Source organism: Camellia sinensis, chromosome 10, assembly GCF_055761805.1.
Source record: "Camellia sinensis isolate YWXY chromosome 10, ASM5576180v1, whole genome shotgun sequence".
Classification (NCBI taxonomy): domain Eukaryota; kingdom Viridiplantae; phylum Streptophyta; class Magnoliopsida; order Ericales; family Theaceae; genus Camellia; species Camellia sinensis.
The window spans coordinates 93,320,162-93,343,681 of NC_138970.1; the positions used below are offsets into that span (position 1 = coordinate 93,320,162).

At 35.8% G+C, this 23,520-nt stretch overlaps 1 long non-coding RNA gene and 1 pseudogene across 1 annotated transcript; one reads left to right on the plus strand and one right to left on the minus strand.

The window, feature by feature from the left end:
- Window positions 1-610: 610 nt before the first annotated feature.
- On the minus strand, window positions 611-23,261 carry LOC114291676 (uncharacterized; annotated as a pseudogene).
- LOC145801213 (uncharacterized) lies at window positions 3,760-5,897 on the plus strand. Its single transcript, XR_014342329.1, has 3 exons — window positions 3,760-3,885; window positions 4,808-4,860; window positions 5,625-5,897. It is a non-coding gene; the product is annotated as an uncharacterized LOC145801213 (long non-coding RNA).
- Window positions 23,262-23,520: the final 259 nt, after the last annotated feature.

Below are 23,520 nucleotides of genomic sequence, written 5' to 3' on the forward strand. Positions count from 1 at the left end.
CAAGCTCCCCATACCTCACCATACACACACTTAGATTTTAGCTTGTGTACTTGCAAAAAGTGTGTTGGTACTGTTACAATACTAGTGTCTTCATCTAGCCTATAGTTCACCCTCTCTATTAGCATATAGGTTGCCCCCTCTGAGGCTTAAATCATTAAACAGTAACTCATATGATCATATACTCGACATGGTAGCCAAATTTTATACCAAATAATAAAAATCCATAAGTAGAATTAACCCTTGAAAACTAGCTTGCAAGGAGACGATACCTAAGAGCTTATATTCACATGATCTAACCAACTGTTAAGGGATGTAGGATCATAACACTCGGCCTTTTAAAATCAACCAATATATGCGATAAATATATTACTTTGAGTTTACTTCTTGGAAATATGCTTCAAATTACAAGCAACCATAATTCAGAACATGCTTCCACTTATAAATTTGGCTTGATAATATTTTCACCATGCCGTGTGTGTGTGAGAGAGAGAGACAGAGAGAGAAGAATGTCAATATGATGATTTTAGCATAGTCCACTTCATTGTTAGGTTACAATCAAAATGGTAAAATTGCAGCTTTGAAAAAGCTTTATAATGACATCCAAAAAAAGAGGAAAAGGTCCAAGGAACAAAGAAACTCAAGTGAGACAGCTACTAAAGAAATGATCATGTAATGCCACAAGGCATATGGTTGTAAACCTGAATTCAAAATAAAAATAAAAGAACAAGAAAAAGTTGTTTCAATATCCAATTCTCTAATTCAGCTCCACCTTCTCGAATCCTCTTCCTCATCTACTGGAGTATACCAGGATTGTCGCTGCTTTGAGTTGCTTAACCTATAGTTCAAGAGCACCTCTTCATCACAAAGTGGCCTAGTGGCCACAAGGACAAGAGCCTTAAGAACCAGAACATCTGATTCACTGTTGCTAGATCCCCAAGATTTAAACCAAAATCATCCAAACCTCTTCATCTTCGCTTCCTCTCTACTTCCAAACTTTATGTTTGGTATATAGGTCCTCATATCCTTCTCAGTTAACCGAAAATCATAAGGGCAAACCATTACATTTGGGACCATCTCTTTTGCAGGGTGGTTTGAAAAATGGTCAAAAGCTAGTGGGTTTCTCTGCTCCAACACATCGCCACCACTGGCCACTCGTGTGGCTTGTAAAGGTTTATTGAGCATCTTCCAAATATGGCCAAAACCTTTATTATTAGCATCATCTTTCACATTTGGCCTAGATTTAATAACACTCGAGAGGTCCCACACTTCACCGATTTCGCCCCCAACACCCCAAGGCTGTGCATTGATAACAGTTCCGTCGTACCTTGTGATCAAGTCCGAGTTGTGTATATCGACTCTTGGATATCCAGGAATATAACGGTAGTAAGCTGGAGAGTAAATTATTCCAGGGTAGAATGCTATTACAATACCAACATCGGCTTGACCATCTATGAAAAAACCTTGGCCAGCATCCCTATGCGGAATTTGAGACGGTTTGAGCTCAAGAGTGTAGCCTATGAGATTCTTCGGACTCTAAGACAACTCAGCAGGTTTTAACGGTTTTGTATCAGGTACAGCTGTGCTGAAAATTCATGATAATCAGATTCCAGCATTAAAAGTTACTCAAAATCATTGGGAGTTCCACACCAAATAATATAGGTATAAATTCACCAGATGACCAAGCTAGGTACAGACTACAGTGATTAAAATTTGATACAGGCAGACAAACAGATAAAATTATGTAATCTTCTGCTATTTCCATTGAATGTAATCAAGATAAATTCAGAGAACCAAGTGGCAATATAGTTATTTTAGTACTAGATCGTTTAAACCATAGATAAAATTTTGTCAGACAGTTTTAGTGGGGGGGAAAAAACAAAGCATTGGTTGATCATCAATAGATCTTAATAACTTCAATGCTCCAAGAGGTCCTGGAAACCTCATTAAAAGAAAAAAAAACAATATAACAATAATTTCATATGGATGGTTAATCACCAATAACATGTCACATAAAAGGACAAAACAACATCATTATCATTAATTGGGAAAGAATCTGCGGATTTGTATATCATATCGAAATGACTAAACCACAATATAAAGAAATTAGCATATAATAAAACAACCAAGATATGCATAAAAGATGACTAAATGCTCATTAAAAAATAAAGTTTGTAAGATCGTACAATGCTAACATCCCAACTATTTATTTCAGATGCACACACACACACATACACACACAAACACACAAGGGGTCACATCAAATGAAAAAATGAGTTCTGAGTCGCCTTATGAGGCTCTTTGATACCACTATCCTTCTTTCCTAGTTCCCACATACCTCTAATCATTTTTCACAGTCACTAACTTGTTCTCTTTTTCTTTTTGTTTCTTTTTGTTTTTTTTCCCCCTAAAAATAGTCATGATTGATATAGAGAAAATACAAGGAAAGAGATGTTATCTGAGATGTGTGATTGTTATAGTATTGCTGGGAACAGCAGAGGTGAAAGCCAGATTGGAGGCCTTGCTTTTGATAGTGCCAAATGTCAATGGTAATGGGGAAGTGAGATGGGAGAAGGCATTAAGCACAAGTCAAGATCTTTTGTCAACAAGCTTAGATTTCTAAGAATGATCTCATAGTTTTGCCATAGTTGACTACTAGGATTCACATACCTAGACCTGTCAAGCCCTTCCATATCAAGTTACTTATGCAACAAGACCATAGTTATTGTTCATAATGCCACTATATCGTTTCGGCAAGGAGCACTTAAAGGAACCAATTTAATCACAGTTCACTCACTTTTTTTTTTTTCCCAGACGCCAAATAAACTCAATTTAAATCAATAACACAAAGCTATGAAAAAAAAATAACAAATAAATAAATAAATAAACAATGTCTTAGATGGTTTCAGTAAACTATCTATTCGTTCTATAAGATAACAATAAATATGCTAAGATAAATTTTACAAATCAGGAAGTGGGTAAATTTAAGCAAACTCAGTGTTAGCTCAAATAGAGTAAAAAGCTGTAGTAATTCCAAACACTAATAAAGTGAAATTTAAAATGTCCTAGAGTTGATAAAAACAAATTTCTAACAGTTTGAAATAAAGATGCAGATAAATACTCACCAGGACTTTTATTTTGTGGGCTCATCCTTCCAACAGCAAGGCCAAGGCCACTACGGGTCAAAGCAGTATTCCTTTGTGAAGTTGATTCAGATGATTCATTTATGCTCTTTGAATCAGGAACGATTATAGCTGGATATGCAAGGTTTTCCATAAGGAATTAAGACTAGCATGACAAAAAGAAAAGAAGGCAACTATATGGTAACAAAGGCTGCATCGTGTTCACATGAAAGCACATGGTAGATTAGAGCATCAATACATGACATGCAATGTGAGAACCCGAATATAAAAATTAAGTAAATAATTAAATAATAATATTACAATCTCAAATATTTTGGTGGTGAATTCTAAGGTGCAAATTAAATATTATTGGAGGATCTTTTAATTAATTTTAAACCTAAAATAAATTTATGGTGAAAGTCTTTAATTCAGAGACAAGGTTTATTATAAAAATAAAAATAAAAATAAAAAGAGAGAGAGAGGAGGGTGTGACTTGAACTCTAGACCACAAGGTTAACATATAAGACTCCTACCATTTGAGTTGCATGTAACTTATACATATGTTTGTATATTTATCTATTTATTTGACCTATGTGTGCCCACCACTAGTATAAAATAAAATAAACACAAACCCTACTCTATTATTTGTTCACCACATAGGGCAACAACAGCAGCCACGGGAGAGGGTTAGAGAGAAGGAAAAAAAGAAGAAGATGTTGCAATCAAAGAACTTTTGGGTGTGTTGTGTTGTGTGTGATCATCAAAGGTTAGCCCTCCTTGGTTTTCTTCTCTTCTTTTTGTTCTTCATCCTTATTCTATAATTATTTTGTTCATTGATGGAGAGGTTATAGGTTTATGTATTGTGTATATAGATATCCTATTAAGAAACTTGAGGAGCTAAATTTATGTGTAAAGATTGGGTGTAATTTTCAGTCCAAAAATTCTGTACAAAGTCACAAATTTTAAAAATCAAGAAACCATATCAAACGGATGAATTTTAATCTGAAATTTTTACAGTAGATCAATTACATATTGAATTGCATATCTGAATTTTTTCATAATTTTTGGGAGTCAAAATCCATATAAATTGAGGTATTCAAATCTGTCCAGGAAACCAGTCCGAAACAGTAAATTCGGGATTGTTGTTCTCTTTGGGTATAAATCCAAAAATTATCAAATTAGTGTCATTAGAACCGGTTACGAGTCTAGTTTCGTACATTTTTGGCCTTGCATTGATTGCTCGTGTATATTAAGAGAACCGTCAATTTCTTTAAAGTGCTGCAGAAAACAACCTGTTTGGATATAATAAATTGTAGATAATTATTTTGATAAGCAAATCAAGTGAAACAAATTGGGTTTGAAACTTAGGATATATTAGATCATATCTGGAGGTTATTGGAATTTTTTGAATAGCGTGGAGTGGGTTTTGTAATTTTCAAAGTTAGCGAATAGGTTGGGAAGGCTTGTTTGAAATTCTGTTTTATCTTAAAGTTATTTTTAGTTAAGTTTCGATCGGAACCTATGTCTTGAGTGATTTTAGACCTTGAAGAACATGAACTTAGGTAATATTTAAGAGTAACGGTGAGTTGGGTTGAGCCGTGTTAGTGCGCTTTAGTTTGGGGTTACTTAGTTCGTATTCTTTAGTATTTTTAAATTAGTAGTGACGTGTAGTTTTCATATTGGTTCAGGGCACTAGTTGGACTTTCATACTCTATTCAAGGATTATATCATTTCGTTCCAGGTGAGTAGTTTCATGCTACGTATTTTTATAAATGTTCCCCTACCCTGAACTGTTGGAAAATTAAATTGTTGTTTCAAGACTAAACTGTTTTGATAAATTATTATATTATCAATTGAATCAAATTACTTCTGAAACATGTGTGAACTTGGCATACTGTAAACTATTTGTTTTGGTCTCATGTTTATAATGATGAACCACCATGTTTTGCGAAAACTGATGTGTATTGATTATTGGGACCATGTGTGTATTTAGTCCAGGGAAATTATTCCACTGTGTGTGGTGACTCTGGCCACTAGGGAACAGATCCGGGTTGGGCCGTGATGACTCTAGTGCTCAACGATTGTAAGGAACAGACCTTTAAAAACAACTAGGTGACCTTCAATCGGATCGTCTTTGAGAAAAGGCCCAGGTGCCACCCTGAGGATGACTCTTAGTTCGGTATTGGATCCAACGGGGCTTATAGCCTGAGAAATGTGTGGCAGATTATTTATTTTTCTTGGTACCCAGAAAATTATTGGTGTTCATGTTATAATCTGTTTTAAGTGAAAAATGTCGTTTATCATGTTCTTGCGAGACATGAGTATTTAAGTGTTGATTTGTGGAACCTTCTTTTTGAAACAGATTGTATTTACCAAACTGTATGCCAATCTAGTTTCTGTGATATATAACTTATTTTGGAATTGAACCCTGTTTTCAAAACTGTATTTACTATCCATGTTGCTACTCACTGAGCTATCAGCTGACTTAGTTTTTATCACTTCCAGGTGTTAGATGGACTTAGAGTGGACTCATGGCGTAGCGGGGACTCAATTGCATGGACCTCTAGGGCATTTATTTAATTTTCTTTTAGGTTGCTTTGTCGAGTTTTGTGCATACTTTGTGATTGGGTTTCATTTAGAATTATTTTATTTTGTGGGTTGTTTATATCCCATAAGTTTGGATGGCTTTTGATTGCGGTTGATTTTGCCGTTTATAATTGTGGCATGTCTGGATTGAGTTTTGGTTATTTATTATTGGACTATTGTTCAGTTGTTCAATGTGATTGGATTCGTGTTTAGGCTTACGTGTGCCTTGGGCTAAGTCCCTGTGGGCCACGGCCGGTCATGCCCGGATTTGGGGTGTGACATGCAAAATATTAATCATGATGTTTGTCTCAATCTTCCAACACTATGAAAGTGAATTACCTCATCAAAGCGCAACAATCATCTATGTTATATGGACTCGGGTGAGGGTGTGTATCTAAGGGTCGGATTCTTCAAAACTAAAAATTAAGGATACGTGGATATGGATACAAATTTGAATACATGTACAAAGATACATTAAATAGTTATTTTTTAAATATATTTATTATATGAAGATGAGTTAAATAGTTAATTTTTAAATATATTTATTATTTTTTTATCTTATGTATTATTTTTATTAATAATATTTTTAATTTGTTTTATTTTTAATTGATATATATTATAAATAAAAAAAATCTATATATATAACAAATTATGTTAAGATAAATAAAAAATAAAAAATGGATTATTAGATTTTTTTTATTATACATGATTTAATTGAATTTCTTTTGAGAGAGACAAAAAAGAGATTGATATTCACCGACATAGAGAGGAGAAGAGAGAACAGAGAAGAGAAAAACGAAGACAAAGAGAAGAGAGAGAAAACAAAGATCGACATATAAAGAGAGAGAGAGAGAGAGAGAGAGAGAGACGAAGACAAAGATCGTCTATAGTGGTGCTTGTCGAAGTCGAAGGAGAAGTTAAAGCCAATGAGACAGGATTGAAGGGGACACACTTGTTGAAGTCGTCGAACAGAGGATTGAAGCCAACGATAGGTTCTCTCCTTGCTCTCTCTTCCGTTCTTTTTGCATTTAGGGCAAAATAGAGTCGTATCCAGTTGTAAAGAGCCATATCCCAGCCGTATCCCGCACCCGTACTCGCGTCATATAGTGTCGTGTCGACACAGGTACCTCTCAAATTTCAAAGAGTCTGTGTAACGTAGACAATCATAAATACTTGTACACTTATGCCCAGTGTTATTAAAGGTGCACCTAGACCTAAGTCCCATCTAGGTCCAAGGTTTGCGCCTTGTAGTGTTTCAGGCCAGTCGACTTCGATAAGTCGCCTAACTGGTCCAAGGCAAAATAAGAACCAAGGCTTGTGTCTTAGGGATTTTTTTTAGTATTGCTTTAATTAATTTTTTTTTAAAATCTGACCATTGATTTAATATGGTGCAGCTACAGAAGATCCCTACTCTTATTATAGATGGCAATACATTGGGCATTCAACCCCAAATCAATGATAAAAGAAAAATTACCCTAATTCCTAATCTCCGAAGAACACTAAATGTTTAACATTTTATTTTGTTTATATTGAACCCTATTATTTACTTATATTAATTTTTTTTTTATTTTTCCGTACAAGGTGCGCCTCACTTCAATGGAGCTTGCTCCTCAGCTTGCGCCTTGAGCCTAGGCCCCACGAGACTTTGGCGCCTTGGTGCACCTATCGCCTTTAATAACACTGTTTATGCCAAGTATTGCTATTCTATTATTGGAATCATACGGTTCGCGATTCGAATCGTACAATTCGATTCAATTCAATTCAGTCAGTAATCGATACGAACATGTTTCATAAATCACAAATAGGTGAGTGAATCGGTGAATCGGTGAATCGGTGAATAATTGAATCGATTGATTCACTTTTGATTCGCTGAAATCAATTTTTGACCTCTTTTTTGCTTTTTTATTTTTGAAAAAGAGTTCACACAATTTTTCTAAGGTCTTTACGATTACTATATGCTATCCTTTGACTTTCTCCCTCTCTATTTACTCTAAAAAACTCAAACCTTGAACGAAAAAAGAAAAAAAAAATAGAATCTTCTCTCTATATAATATTCTAGGTTTTGATAATCAACTTTATCCAAGTGTTTACAGTTATAAAAGGAATCTTTTAAAGGCATCTAGTGAGAATGGTTGATAACAAATATTTAAAAGGAAAAAGGTAAGGCGGAGATCTTATATTGGAACATGTGTTAACTTCTTATCTATTAGACTACTTGATCATTATTAAAAACAACATTTTAAGGAGTTTGAGTCTAAATATTTCATATTATGAGATATATTTAATCCCTAAGTAAGTGTATAGATATATTTTTCTATATAATCAAAAAAAAAAAAAAAAGGTGACCGAACCTTTACAATTCACAATTCGATTTTATTCGCGATTCGATACAATGCCACTTTGATTCACAATTTGAATTCCAAAAGTTTCAAATCATCACTAGAAGTCAAACTACTTCCTCCAAGTTGAATAAGGGAAAAAATAATAATGATGTAAACCAAAAGTTGTTCAAGGTCAACTAGATCTCTTAACTCCTGCTAGTCAAGATCTTTTTGTCATTTAAGCCAAGTTCATTAAGTATTTAATAAGTTAATATTGTCCCATTGGGTAGATTTTTATCTTGAAAGGCATTATGTTAAGAATTTACAAAATAGAATGCATACCCTAATTACAAATTCAAAGCCTTACTACTAGATTTCTAGGTAGAAACAAAAATTATATATTGCTCAAATTGAAATACCATAAGATTATTGTCGATAATAGATACTTCAGAAATTCAAGATGAATTTGCCTCTTATTATGACCTTTCCAGAATACATGACACCATTTTCAATACATTAACAATTGTTAAAATTTCTTCTTTTTTAAGGCCACAAAACTCAGGTCAATCAAGCATTAATGCATTCATAACTTTAAAGCACGAAACACAGGTGTTGTGAAAGGCAAAAGCAGGCTCGGGACAAGAGTAACATGAACAATGGTTAACTCAATAACCAAATGATATGAACCTCGTGTAAAGAAAGAGGCGATTTATATCAGCCTCAAATTGAATGTGCCTTGGATTTCTAGCAAATGTGGGATTTCTTGCAAGAATTCTCACAGCCTGATAGCAAAATGAAGAAGCAGAAAAACCTTATTAAGAAGATGACGGAAAGATTGAACAACAACAATGGTTAGGACTAAAGTAGGGGGGCCACATTTAACATATGGGGAAATCTATCAACTAACAAATTTTGCAATACTGTAACAAGATAAATTATCCCAAATTGGATGCAGATGCCATGTTGTAATTTTGTGGCCAACCCAATGGGGTCATTGATATTGTAAATATATATTTGGAATAAGGAGGTGAAATCTGTTAGTTGGTAGGAAAACTCCCAAAACATGCCTAAATATAACACAAGTATTCAAAATCTTGACATGAAGACATCTAAAGCAGTTGTATTGAGCATACTCTATATAACTATTTGTCCCACATGTAACCATAAATTTATATTAAAAAATAAATAAATAAATAACATTGGAGATAAAGGTGAAACAATGAGTAAGGTTAATTGACAGTGGTGGGAAGTGAATAAGAGGTAGTGTCAAATTAAAGTATGGAAGCTCAAGCTGCTCACTATTTATGTATCATCTCAAATATGGATTATTCGAAAAAACCACCCACTTCTAATGAGTAAAACCCCCTTGAATGTAATGAAGACAATTGATTCAAGTTAACAAACCAAGTGGATAGTGTGGTCTGCTTCCACAAAAGAACCTTTAATAAAAAGGTGCATGTGCGATTAAAATATATAAACTCCTTCTCTTTAGAATCTTTTAGTGCAAAACATATCACGTTAGAAACCTAGCCAAAGGTTAAACAACATGGCTCTAAATTGTGGTTCTAGGAGACATAACTGTAAGTGTCACAGTGTAACAGTATCAAGTATCAAGCGATACACAAGCTGTTGTTGGACTAAAAAACAAAATCAAAAAATGAAGAAAAACTACTCATCATATTTTGATTGGCCAAAGCTAATTTCATTTCCCCAGCAAATAATAAATAAATAAATTTTGCAAATTTATTACATTTGTGTGTGTGTGTGTGTGTTTCTCACATAATAGTTTCCTATGTACGTGAGGTTGTTATCCGCATCAATAGAACATAGTTTATTTCTCTTTTTCCCTTTTCACATAAATGTTCAAGTGACCTAACATGTTCCCCCCACTCTGTACTTGGCCCACCAATTACAAAACCTTTGTGTTCTTATCATTTCCTATACAAATTCTAACTAGTGACAATTGTCCATAAGATTACGGGTGGCCCTCGCTTTAGATTGCCCAACCCATCTAGTGGTCTTATGTATACATCAATCTTCTAGTGGTCTTATGTATACATCAATCTTACACATCTACATCAATCATAATATTCATTATTTTTCTCCCTAACCAATTTTATTTTTCAAAAGCAAGTAAAAATCTTCATTTTTTACCATAACCTTATAAAATTTTCGGTAAATATATCCACCCAGGTTTATGAAATATACAATTGATTCCCTCACATTTTGAAAATTACATTCCGCTCTTTAAGGTTTCAAATCTCGTTACAATACCCCCTATTAACCCACAATTAACAATGAATTTTGATGAAATCATCATCAAAAATTTCAAAAATACCAATTTTAACCTTAATAACCCAAACCCAAACCCAAACCTAAATCTAATCCCCAACCCTAAAAATAATGAGATGTGTTATGATGGAAGAAAACAAAGAACGAAAAGAGGGGTGAGGCCAGCGATGGTTTACAATGTTGTTGGGTGGAGGTGTATTGGTTGCTACGATTGAGGAATTGTTGCGTTGTTGTGCTAGGGGTTGTGTCTCTCTAGAATGGTTTGTTGATCAATTTTTTATCTGTTAAAACTTGTGGTTGTTTGTAGGATGGCTACAATGGTGAATGTAGTGGTTTGATGATCGATTCAGTGTTGGTTGAGGGTGGAATGGGGTTGGGGATCACAAGAGAGGATGGATGAGTGATGGTAGAGGATAGGGGTTGCGGGGAGAGTGGAAGAGGATTGGGGGTGGTAGGGGAGGGTGAATGAAGGATGAGGGGTGGTATGGAAAGGTGGGAGTTAGCAGTTAAGGGTTGGTGGGGAGGACGGTGGCAACCCCTTGTCGCAAATCTTACTCACAAATACTTATAAGTTGTTTGAAACTTTGATGTAATGCTTCAGTGATGCAAGATTTACTATGTTTAAAGTTTCATTATTGGGCCACCACTTTCCCTCACACAATACAGCATGCTCACATCCTCAAATTCCTCTTATACCTCAATCAATTTGGGATTTCTTTGGTAATAATAGGAATTAGGGGTAGCCATAGGTTTCACACAATTTCCACTAACAACGGTGTTGCGTTGTTGGGGTTGTTGTCATGGAATTTGTTGGTGGATGAGGGCAGTGTTGTGACAATGGGTGTTGGCAATGGCACTGTTAGCCATGGATAATGAATAGCAGATGGAGGTGGTTGGGTGCAGTGGACGGGGAAGTAATGAAAAATGGTTGGAGGTGGTTTGGTGGCACTGTTAATTGTAATGTTATATAATTTTGAAGTAACAGCAGTTCAACCAACTTATAGTTGCCTATAGTTTTCCTCAAAACAAAACCATTTTAATCTACTTACACCAAATAAATTTTAACAAATTGAAGCAAAGAAATTACTAACATTACTTTTCCACTCAATGCACACCACCATAGGCACATATAAAAAGGAAGAGACCTCAATCCAAAGAGATTAAAACCATGAAATACAGCATAATAACTAGTCACTCTTTCTATTGTAGTTGGGTTAAAAAAAATTGAGAAATTAGCTTAAAAAGCTCCGCAGAAATATTTTTGTAGGAAAATAAAAGTAGTAAATTTGTAAGTACATTCATTCATTTGCCAGGCCCAAAGTCCAATCCTTGTCGCAAACAAATTGGGGGGTCGGTAAATATCCGATTTACATTACGAACAAATATAATAATAAACCCTTTGTGTGGGTGATTTTCTGACCACACCCGCCTAGTAATCAGCTGGAAAAGTACTGGCAGAATAGATGGCTTCAGCTAACTTGTAACAGAAAGAAAAGGCTCCGGCGGTGGCTCTTCCACCCGGGGGCACTCCGACGATCAAGTCAGTATATCTCTCAAAGGTAATTAAGTGCTAAACTCACAAGCTTAAGCATAAAAAGCATACCTTAGACCCATGGGGGTGCCTCTCTTTTATAGCCAACATAAACCTAGTCCCAATAGAAGCCTAACTTCTATGGACTCAGGATTACTGCTAATCTTGGACTCCCAGTAAGGTTAGGATAAACTCTCTAAGAGTCTTATCTTAATACAAACGGAAGTCTTCTCTCATTCTAGGACTCTTGTCCCTCATCCAGGTTGAGTTCCCTCTTCATTCTAGGACTCTTGTCCCTTATCCAATTATCTCGGATTCTGATATCTTCGGAGATAACCTCGGCCTTGCCGAGATCACCTCGGCATCACGACCAGGACACGTGGCACCTCTGCTGACACGTCGGCGTTACCTTGCCACGTGTTGCTACTCAGAAAATATATCCCCACAACTGCCCCCTAGGTTCTATTACCTCGGCATTCTGAGGTGATGGAACCTACACTGTTCGTTCATCTGTGCCCCTCTGTCCGAGATCAAACTCGCCGACCTCAAAGTTCCCTGGACCTTACTGTCCACTTGTGTCAAGTATCAAGATTCATGCCTTCCAGGCTACTTGAGATCGCACCTCCTAGCCGAGGTTTATGGTTCCATCAATTCGTAAACTCCAGAAGCTTTGCAACTGCGCATGAGCTACCATGCATACACTCCTCAACCGTTTTTTTTTTCATGCGTTTATTCCTTACTAGCTTGTATGCGCTTATCAAGTTTGCGTCGTTTTTGCGTACGCTGCCTGTCAAGTACGTCACCCAAGGTACAATTCAATACTCCTTTGTCGCCTTTTTGAGTTTTCAACAAAGCTTTCTCTCTTTTCCTTTGTCTTCATTTTGCATTCTTTCATGTGCTTTCTGTGCTAAAACTTTTCTCTTTTAAAAAAAATATCCCCAATCCTTCATCGATCTCTTTTCAAGCTTTCTGCAACTACTCCGTTTATACTCTCCGGTGGGTTTCTTGATTTCCAGTCACCTATTTGACTCTGGCGATCTTTATATCGGCGTTCATTTGGTAGGTTCATAAATTCTCACTTTTTATTAAGCTCAATCTTTCATAACTCTTCTGATTTACTTTGAATCTGTTTATTTACCATCCGTGGCCTTCTGTTCTCGTCTATCTTCAAGTTTTTGATTTCTTATTGCTAAAATGCCTGGAACTGTTCCTGTCATATCATGTCTGGTTCATTACTTTCTTGTTCTTCATATACTTACTTAGTGCCTGTGTTCGTGGCTTTATTCTTTGAACTTTGTCATCTTCTTGACTCTGATTTTTCTCTTCTTGTTTTTCTTGTTGTATTTCCAGATTCTTGCCTTCGTTTCTGTTTTCTGCATAGTCTTAGAACCACGTCCCTTCTTAAAATTGTTGCCGAGATAATGGTAGAGAAGCTCTCCCAGCTAACTGCCAATGTTAAACCACCGTCAACCGTTGAAGTAGATTAGTCTGACGTTCTTACCTAGTCTCTAGTTCTTAGGGTTTTCATCTTTGTACTTTTGTTTTCTTTGCATATGTAACCTTTTTTGCTTCTGAAAAATGTCTGTTGTTGGCCGATGTTAACATTCCTTATTCCTTGATTATCATTCCTTCTTCCACTGTATTTGATAGCTATGTCGGGTAATTGACTTCTTGGATGGCCCTGGGCTCCAGAAGTCTGTCTACTTCTTCCTCTACTGCTTTGACGTGCATCAACATCGGTCCTCTTGCTCGTTGGATTACAGGTTTGGCCAACCTGTCGACGTTCAGTTGGTGGCAAGTGACCTCGGGGTCATTGGCAGGTATTTCGTAAGGTGTCCAAGCAAATACCTCAATGTTTGCTCTCAAAAAAGCTTCTAATTCCCTTTCTTCTTCTTTGGCTAAGCCTGAGCCGAGAAGAAAGAAGCGTTCTTCATCCCCCTCCTGAACGAGGATTTTCCTCAGTGCCTCTTCACTCTTCTCGGCTGGCTCCTTGCCGACATCATCTAGGACCTCTATGTCCTCGTTTTCAATCTCTGCCTTCTCTAGTTCTCGAATGCTACAGGTGGATTTTATTGCTGCTATGGAGCAATTCTCCGCCTGCAGTTGATCCCCTCTGACTTCTTCAATCCCATGTTCTGTTGGGAACCGCAGTAGTTGGTGCAATGTTGAGGGAACTGCCCCAATTGCATGCAACCATGGCCTTTCCAAGACGATATTGTATGGCGAGGACGTGTCAATCACCATGAATTCTGTCTTGATCTTCTTCTAACTGCTCTCGCATGATTCTACACTTAGAATATTTTGCATATCTTATGTACTTTTCCTTCTTTGTGCAATCTTCTCGAGGTGACACACCTCGGTTATGCCACCTGACGTTTTACTTCGGCAAGTACTTGTCCTGTACATTGCTTACAAATTTCAACAAGGATAAACATATACTAGTTTAATCTCATCTTTGTAAACTTTTCTTAAGTTATAACAAGTGCTAAACATGATCTACTTGAAAATTGCTACAAATTTCCACAAGTGTTAAACAATATATATCGGCTTAACTTCAACTTGTAAATTGCTACAAATTTCAACAAGTGTTGAGCATTACTTCGGTTTAACTTCAACTTGTAAATTGCTACAAATTTCAATAAATGAAGATAAATAATTATCTCGGTTAACTTCAACTTGTAAATTGCTACAAATTTCAACAAGTGAAGATAAACAATGATCTCGGCTTAACTTCAACTTGTAAATTGCTACAAATTTCAACAAGTGAAGATAAATAATTATCTCGGCTTAACCAACTTGTAAATTGCTACAAATTTCAACAAGCGGTAAATATCATCTCGGTTTAACCAACTTGTAAATTGCTACAAATTTCAACAAGCGGTAAACATCATATCGATTTAACCAACTTGTAAATTGCTACAAATTTCAACAAGCGGTAAACATCATCTTGGTTTAACCAACTTGTAAATTGCTACAAATTTCAACAACCGGTAAACATCATCTCGGTTTAACCAACTTGTAAATTGCTACAAATTTCAACAAGCGGTAAATGCATTCTTCTTCTCTCTGCCCCCTTAGTGTGAACTTAAAATCCACTTGAGTTCTCATCATACATGTAGCTTCGACCTTGTCGCCGAGGTTGAATTCAAGCCGAGGTTGTCGGCCTTGGTTTCTCTATTTGATCTTACTTGGCTCCAACCTAAGTTTGATTTTCGGCCTCGCATCGACGAGCCGTTTCTCTTTTCTTGTTCCGACACCTTTGTTCCCGGCATGTCCTCCTCGGCCCTAGCATACTTCTCAATTCTGGCCAACTTTAGTCTGATCTTGTGTGTTTCCTTTTTATCTTCTGGGATCTGAGATCTGCTCCTTGTGCTCTTCTCTTCTCGGACTTAGGTGCCGACATCTTATCTTCTAGAATCTTGGATATGTTTACTCAGGTTGAGCTCTTTTTTTCTTTTCTCGGACCTACTCATCTAGGCCGAGATCATGTCTTCTAGGATCCGGGATCTGCTCACTTAGGTTAAGCTCTCGTCTTCTCGGGCCTACTTGTCCAGGCTGAGATCATGTCTTCTCGGATTCGGGATCTAGGATCTGGAATCCGGGATCTGCTCACTCAGGATGAGTTGTTCTATACTTGAATGTTATCTTCTTGGGAGTGCTCATGCCCCCTGTCTTTGCATCCCTTCTGGAAGGGTCTTCATTCCTCCGCAGGTATCTATCCTTCTATACCTGGAAGTCATCTTCGTTGTAGTATCCGCTTCGATCTGTTGTCTTTGGTGCATCACCTTCCTGGCCGGCGTCTTTCACTCCGTGACTCTAGTCACGAGTTTCTGTGTTGCTATTGTCCCCTTCAATGTCGAGGTTGATAGATCTCCCATTCCCAGCAGGAGCGTTGTCTCCAGTCTGATCCTTCTGTCCGTCATTAGCTATCTATTCTTCTTTCTTTCCCACAGACGGCACCAAATTGTGTGGGTAATTTTTTGACCACACTGCCCGCCTAGTAATCAGCTGGAAAAGTACTGGCAGAATAGATGGCTTCAGCTAACCTGTAACAGAAAGAAAAGGCTCCGGCGGTGGCTCTTCCACCCGGGGGCACTCCAACGATCAAGTCAGTATGTCTCTCAAAGATAATCAAGTGCTAAACTCACAAGCTTAAGCATAAAAAGCGTACCTTAGACCCATGGGGGTGCCTCTCTTTTATAGCCAACATAAACCTAGTCCCAATAGAAGCCTAACTTCTATGGACTCAGGATTACTGCTAATCTTGGACTCCCAGTAAGATTAGGATAAACTCTCTAAGAGTCTTATCTTAATACAAACGGAAGTCTTCTCTCATTCTAGGACTCTTGTCCTTCATCCAGGTTGAGTTCCCTCTTCATTCTAGGACTCTTGTCCCTTATCCACTTATCTCGGATTCCGATATCTTCGGAGATAACCTCAGCCTTGCTGAGATCACCTTGGCGTCACGACCAGGACACGTGGCACCTCGGCTGACACGTCGGCGTCACCTTGCCACATGTTGGTACTCAGAAAATGTATCCCTACACCCTTAATTTGGATGTTCATAGTTATGTGTGGGTATGCCAATTAAACTAGTTTTGAATGTAAAATGAGTAGTTCAACCAAACAGAAAGAGAAAGAGAAATGAATTGGAAGCAATTTCAATCAATTGCAAGCATTGTCCAGAAAGAATCATAGATATATGCCAATAATCAAATAAAATTAACAACAAATTTGTAAAGCATTCATATATATATATATATATAGAGAGAGAGAGAGAGAGAGTACCTCTTGAAATTTCTGGAAAAGAAAAGCCATGAGATGTGTGTTTTTGTTCTCTCTGTATCTCTCGGAACTGAAGCTGGGGGTTTGGATTTTAGAGGCACCAAACCAAACCTTGTTCGGATCGGAGCCCCAAACCAACGCCACACATCAGATTCGAGTTGATCCGAGGTTCCATTGTTCCACTGGATTTGGGTTGGTTCAATCCAAATCTACTAGCATTATTTGAGAAAAAGGAGTTGAATTGCGTTGAGTTGAGTTGCACTGAGTGGCTTAGAGCACCACATCAGTATCAACAAACATAGATTTTGGTTAAATATAGTTAATAAATTATAAAATTTTTATTTCATTAGTCTTAACAAATTATTTTTAACTAATTTTTGATTAATTTTGCTACAGGACATCGTTGCATGTAGCGATATACTGTTTACAGGTTATACAATGTTTTATTATTTATTCTTAAGGGTGTTTACAGGTTATACAATATTTTATTATTTATTCTTAAGGGTGACGTCACATCCTGTCGGACGACCGGTTGTTGCACATTTTTTTTTCTATTTTTTTTAGAAATATAAAATTGCATAGATATATCCTATGTACTTTGAATGTTCGGCCAGACAACCGCTGTTGGGCACAAATTTATTTATTTTTAAATATAAAACTGCACATATATAACAATATAAAATTAACTTCTCCTATACTACTTTGTCTGCTTTTTAACAATACAAAATTAATATTTTACAAAATTTAATTTTAAAATAGAGAGTCTAATATACTGTGTATATACCAAAAATACTAGCTAAAATAGAAAAGTAGCTTTTTAGTTATAATTTGACTCAAAATTTGTTGAGGCTGGTGTGGATAAACATTGGCAAATTGATTAAGCCTTCGCTTGGAAAGAATTTTTTTAACCTGATTTGTTAGTTTTTTTACTATTTTAGCATAGTCAAAAAAGTTTCGTTTGAAATGAACTTTTGACTTTTTTTATAGTTTTGTAAGAAAAAAATGAAATAATTATAGTCTGAATGTGACATTTTATCTTATTAACTTTTTAACTTATTTTATCTTTTTAATTTCAACCATCTTACCAAACAAAACTTAAAATTTATCAATTTACCTATAACCCACTTACATAAATGCAAAATTATTTTATACTGAGCTTTTTAAAATTCTAATACCAGTAGTCGGGTGGCACCTATCATTTTCATTGTATAATTTTTCTTAATTTGATTATTTTGCTTATTACTTTGTAAAATATAATTTTGAATAATATCGTATATTCGATTAATTTGTGTCTTTTTTTTTTTTGTCAATATTTAGAATAAATCATAATTTTTAAAAGAAAACACAAAAACAAAAATGAAAAAAGCAAGGTTGTATATTAAGTGACTTTTTTATTTATTTATTTTGTATTTCTACTTGTCCAACTTACTCAAACTATTGGTTTAAAATAGTCAAAATATTCAACTAACTTGTCAATTTTAAGAATAAGTTGGTGCCGGATTGAAAAATTCTCAATATGTCAAAATTAAATTTGTTTATGAATTTTTCACAAAACCAATAAAAATAATATATAAAAAAATAAAAGTCCAATAAAAATAAATATATATAAAAAAATAAATGAGAAAATATCATATAAATACTTGTAAATTAGTGGAGTTTAAGTGAGTTGTGTTTCTAGTGCAACTAACTGCAAAATTTCTACTAATTTGAGATTAATTTTTCTATTTTCATTTATCTATATTTCCCTACAAAAAAGGTAAAATAATAAATTATTTTGAACAAAGAGTAAAGTAGAAATAATCTTTCCAAAATTTTAACAACATATTAATGAAGTTAAATTTTCTATACATATGCATGGAGATGATGATATTATTACTGAAAATTATGAATAACCACCCTATAAGTTTTGTTCAGAGTTCCAGTACACAAAAAGTTCGCTTACCCCCCCCCCTCTCTCTCTCTCTCACATGTCATCTTAGATTTTGAACGACACTACCATTGGCAAATCACAACCACCGTTGTCATTATCACCGATTTCTTCATCAGATTGTTTATGCACTGTCACCTTCGCTTGACTTCAATGACCTCATACAACGACTACTGCCTTACGACATTGTTCATGTATAATCTCTACCACCTTCATTTCAAACATTCTACCACCAACGCCACCTTATTGCTTCTTCGTCTATTTCTATGGTCCAGATTTGTATTGGTTTCTCTTTATCTTTTTCTTTTTTTATTCTCTCTTATTCTTGTTTTTGTCTTTATCTATTCTCTCTCATTCATTTCTTTGTTAAAAAAATATGTAAATTCAAAGTCACATAGTGAAATACAAACATAATAAAATACACAGTGAAATTTTTCATTGCACGATGAAATTGCATTGTGTCTCAGTGAATTTTCACTGTTCGAGTTAATGAAATTTGGCTTTCTGCACCCAATGATATTTTAACTAAATATTAAAAATTGTTAAAAGGAAGAGAAAATGCAAAAATGTGTTTTTTAGTGTGTTTTTTAGAGGTAATATCATTTTGCTCCCTAAATTTTCATGTATTTTTCAATTTGACCCTCAAATTTCGATTAATATCAATTTTCACATAACTTTTCAAAATTTTGATCAATTTGGCCCCTGCTATCACATTTTGTCTATAATTAGACGAAAGAAAATTGCTTCATAGCTCAAAATTTCAAAAGCTCGAGTGGCCCGAATGCCAAAATGACGTTGTTTTGCGTTTTGGGCTTTTTTTTTCCACTCTATTTTCTCTTTAAAATACAGGGGCGAGAAAAGAAAGAGAGGAGGAACAGAGAGAACATGGAGGAAGAGAGAAAAAGAAAAGAAGAGAGGGGGAACAGAGAGATAGAGATATGTATACAAATCTATGTGTGTATACACACAGAGAAGGGTCGCAATGGACGACTGTGATGGCAGCGTCGGTGGGTGGAGATGTTTGCAACAGTGATAGCGATAAGCGACGGTGATGGCTGCGCTAGTGGGTGAAGGGTTTGTGTAAGGTCCCGGTGTCCCACATCGGGAATGGAGGGGGAGTTCCTAGGTTATAAAAGAAAAAATCTAAACCCTTATATAGTATCGAAGCCTTTTCCCAGGTGGTGAAATCCCTAGTAGAAGTCCCTAGTTAAGCGTGTTTAGGCTAGAGTAGTTCTGAGATTGGTAACCCACTAGGAAGAACAAATCCGTGCGGGCGTGGCCCAAAACGGACAATATCGATGACATGTGAAGGGTTGGGGCGTTACAAATGGTATCAGAGTCGACTCTCCGGAGCACCGAGTGTGGGCCCCTAATGTCTCTTGGTGCATGTGGGCGGGCTTGTGAGCTCGCAGGCTACTGCACAATGACCTGCAGCCCTAAGAGCGGTGGATTGTAAGGTCCCGGTGTCCCACATCGGGAATGGATGGGGAGTTCCTAGGCTATAAAAGTAAAAATCTAAACCCTTATACAATATCGAGGCCTTTTCTCGAGTGGTGAAATCCCTAGTAAAACTCTCAATTAAGCATGCTTAGGCTGGAGTAGTTCTGGGATAGGTGGCCCACTGGAAAAAACAAATCTGTGCGAGCGTGGCCCACTGGGAAGAACAAATCCGTGTGGGCGTGGCCCAAAGCGAACAATATCGATGACATGTGAAAGGTTGGGGTGTTACAGTTTATAACAATGACGGTGACGCCGGTGGGTGGGAATTCCGGCGCTCTCTCTCTCTCTCTGTTCCTCCCTCTTCTCTCTCTCTCTCTATTCCCCCTCTCTCTTCTCTCTCTCTGATCCCCCTCATTCTTCTCTCTTCCTCCCTCTTTTATCCTTCTCTTTTCTTCCTCATCTCCCTCTTTTCTCCTTCTTCTTTCTATTTCAGAGAGAAAACATATAGAAAAGTAGGGAAAGAAGAAGAAAAGAAAAAAAAATGACGTCGTTTTGGCACCTCGAGCCATTCGAGCCACAAGTTATTCGAGTTACCTAGCGAGACTGTTGGACAAAATGTGCTGACGTGACACCAAAATTCATTTCAAATTTTATTTTACCCCCAAACTATAAATTAAAAATCAATTTGTCCCTCAAATTAAAAATCAATTTGCCTTCCAAACTATACCTTAAAAATCAATTCGCCCTCCACATCAGCACATTACATCCAATTGTAGACGGAATATGACGGCAGTGGCCAATTTGATCAAAATTTCAGAAGTTTGGATATAAAATTGATATTAATCGAAATCTGGGGATCAAATTAAAAAATACATAAACATGTGAGGGGCGAAATGATATTTTCTCGTGTTTTTGGTGTCTCCACGTGCACTGTAGGATATGATATAAAAATCTCAACAAAATATGCATGGTTGCTTCATTTCAAGACCCTTTGAAGCAATAAGCCCCACAAAATAGTTAATCCTAATCCTAAAGGAAATCTACTATAAAAATAATTACATATTTAAATTACAAATACACCCCCTAAATTTTACTTAAAATACGAATTGCTCTCTGTGGTTTGAAAAATTGCAAATACCTCCCTGTCATAATTTTGTATTTAACAGAATTAATTGAAAAAGTGAAATTTCTAACTGTTCACCTATATAATAATAAAATTATCTGAATTACTAATTGAAATAAAATTTTAACATTATTAAAAGCTGTTAATTAACTTAATGATTTATTAATAAAAGGACCTATTTGTTATAAATTAGAAACTTTAGGGAGCATAATGTAATTTCTAAAATCACAGGGGATAATTTGTAATTTAAGTAAACCTCATTGCTACAAAAAGGTCATTATTTATTCTAACGGCATACGACTTGACCTCAATTCTATTGAACTTTTGCCCTTCCTAATAAGATTTTGGTTAAACCTGGGCTAAGGTGTTGAAGCTTGGCCTGCAAGCCCAACAAAAATATAAAAAATAAAGAAAAAATAAATAAAAGTTCAAAAGCCTGAATATCAGCTCATTGCGCTTAGGATGTGAGCCGGCTCATTAGCCTGTTTGGGTAAACTCGTTGGATGAGGTTTTATATGTTTTTAGTACTAAGTTGGCTAGATTCGGCATGTTAAAAGAAATCCATTGATCTTAGCTCACAGATGAGTTTGGGCACCATTTCGCATGACCCAACTTGGCCCTGTAAAGTGCCCAACAATTTGTTGCTGAAAGTTTGCCTAGTTTCCACACAATTTTCAATTATTAATAAGTGGCTAAATTTTTTACTACCAAAATTTCTTAATCTTTGTGTTCCAATTTTAGTTTCTCATTTATGACTCACTTTATATTTCAATATTTAACCCATACTTTTTAATAACTGATTTTGATGATATAACCAATATATAATAGCTATGAGACAAAAGATGACAAATGATTTGTGCTACTCATTTATCATTGTGTTAATACATGTCAGATAATGTGAACCTGATAACTACTGAACATTATTAATTAACCAATAATATATATAGTTCTAATATTATGAGACTGTGTTCCTCATTTATCTTTGTTTTAATACATGTTGGATAGTGTCGATCCTAATATTACTTATATGTGGTTGGGACAACTATCTTTTTATCTCGCTTATAAATCTTTTTTATCATAATATAACATCAATGACTATGGACATAAATTTTACTTTTGGAATAAATCTCATATCTTTATGTGTGCATCCGATTTTTGCATTAAGATTACAACTTTCACACTGTTAAAACTCACAATTGCCTAAAAAAAAATATTTAATAATCAGTCCTATTTATGGTAAGGTATTGCAAAGCTCCAACTAGGCTGTGATAGAGAGATGGTTGACAAAAGGGGATGAGTATCTCAAAAGGAGGTGAAGAATTGGTAGCCATGGGAGAAGAGTAAGATTCACAATTTTTAGCAAAAATTTCTAAAGCATACTTATGTTGAGACAGAAATAAGAAATATTTCATAACTCTTTCAAGGAGAAAACAGAGCGCATATGCTTAATAAGAGTTGCAATTTGAGCTAAATCATTGCCAAAAATAAAAATCTCATCCATATAGACTAGCAATAGTGTGATCCGATGAATAAACAAGGAAAAATCACAGTGGTTATCTGTAAAACCAGTGGACAAAATGAATAAGGTGAAGGTTGAATAACAGGCCCTTGGAGCCAATTTAAGACCATACAACGCTTTTTACAACTTGCACCTATGAGAAAGATGAAAAAAGTCTTCAAAACCTTGAGAGTGAACCATCTCTTCTTCAAAAACACCATGAAAAAAAGCATTGGAAATGTCCAATTATTTGATCTGTCAATTTTAATGAAGACCAAGACTAAGAAACACTCTAATGGTGGGATGCTTAGCCATTGGGTTGAATGTTTCATGATAATCAATGTCTTCCTTTTGCAAGTAACCCTTAGCAACAAAACAAGCCTTATGATGAGTACTTGAACCATCATAATTCTTCTTAAGACGAAACACCCACTTACAACCAATGGCTTGCTTATCAGATAGAAGAGGAACTAAAATCCAAGTCTTTTTCTTTTGTAAAGCTTGATATTCCTCATTCATGGCTGCAGACCAAGCTGGAGTTTTAATATCCTCATAGAAGGAATTGGGTTCCACCAGAGCAAGATCAAGAGAAGAAGAAGAAGAACGAGAAGGAGTATGAGCAACCATAAGAGACTGCATTTAAATCTAGTGATCATAGGATGATTATTGCAGTTAAAGCATAGGGAAAATAAAAAGAATTGAGATCAATAACTAGAGATTCAAAGGGAATTCGAAAACTTGAGAAGAATTGACTAGTAAAATATATAGTAATGGGACTAGAGATGAAATATGAGATAAAATAGTAGAAAGGGCTATAGTAGGAGCTACAGTAGTAGGCCTAGAGGAATGGAAACGATTGGAATAGGTGAAACAAGTGAATTAGGAGGAGAAGCTATGG